The sequence below is a fragment of the Molossus molossus genome, unplaced genomic scaffold (assembly GCF_014108415.1).
Source record: "Molossus molossus isolate mMolMol1 unplaced genomic scaffold, mMolMol1.p scaffold_m16_p_3, whole genome shotgun sequence".
Classification (NCBI taxonomy): Eukaryota; Metazoa; Chordata; class Mammalia; order Chiroptera; family Molossidae; genus Molossus; species Molossus molossus.
In genome coordinates, this window is record NW_023425366.1 from 74,335,833 (window position 1) to 74,337,178 (window position 1,346).

General features: G+C 40.8%; 1 pseudogene; it reads right to left on the reverse strand.

The window, feature by feature from the left end:
- Positions 1-221: 221 nt before the first annotated feature.
- On the reverse strand, positions 222-392 carry LOC118643074 (annotated as a pseudogene).
- Positions 393-1,346: the final 954 nt, after the last annotated feature.

A 1,346-nucleotide genomic window follows, 5' to 3' on the forward strand; every position in this document is an offset into this window, starting at 1 on the left:
TGTAGTTCTTCCTTCCATAAACTGTCTTCAGGTGGTTGACAATTACACATCTCCTTGCTTTGAACTCTAAGTTGATATAATTACCCCACCAGCAGTTTTGCTTTTTTAAGATCCTCCCTATGTTCTCACTCACCTAAGAAGCTGCTGCTAGCAGAGGCTAGAAATGCTCACCAGTGCCCAATTTGGCTTATTTTCATTTATTTATTTACTTACTTATTTATTTATTATGCTCCCTTCCCGGAGGTACTGCTATACCCGGTCAATGGTGGAGTGGATGGAGCAAGCTCCTATGCCATCTCCCTGCTCCAAAAATCCATTTAATATATTGTCTTCAGATAGAGGATGTATCAGATATTAAACTGCTAAGAACAGATACCAACTTGGATCATTATTCCTGGTGCCCTGTCAGGCTTCGCATTGCAGTCTCTAGTGCAGTGCAGATGGATCTGGGACTGAATTATGGTCAATGAATGTGAGTATAATGACCCGTGAACTACCAGACATGGTCCTTAGGAACACCCGCCCACCATCCTTCCCCTTTCCCAGCTATTGGCTTAATATAATGGAGTCAAACAACGCAGGGGAAGAAACTGTCACCAGGCTATCATTTAAAAGACCCTCATGTTTGTCAATACCCGAATTATGTTCTGAGCAATGCTTGCTTATAGGAACTGAAAAAGATTTCCCACCGCAAAATGAAGAGGGCCGAGCAACAAGGTACTCAACCAAAGACCATAAGGGCAGTGGGCATCACATTCAAAGGGCTGAATGCAACAGAAGAACAACTGTGCATGCTGAAAAGGATTTACTCACTCCCCACCACAGCCTAAAAACACAGAAGGCTCCTCCCCACTTAGGGAAAAGGTGCCCTTAGGCTTAGAGCATGAATGCATTCTTCTCCATTCCTGATCAAAGAATCAAGTTTCTGCTCTGCTTCACCTAACAGTACTGGGCAGAAAGATCTTGGCTTGGGTCCCTGACCTGAAAGGGTCATAACAAAATGTGAGTTCCTGAATTAGTCACAAACAAACAAGCAAAACCTTTATCCTAATATGGCTAAAATATAAACATTTATGGTGAAAGCTCGTTGAATTTGGATTATTGCAACAGCAAGCTATTACTAGCTAGTTCATGGGCAATTATCATCTGGGGTTGAAACTTACTATCTTTTTACCACCACCCCTATCATCAGTGTTGCCTCTAACATAGTCTTAAGCATAGTAAGAATGTTTAAATTCTTGTTGAATGGGTATTATTCCTACTAATGTAGTAACTATGGCTAATGTTATATTTCTATTGAAATTAAAGTTCAGTTTTCTTCTATGAATACTTGAGTCTACTGAGAT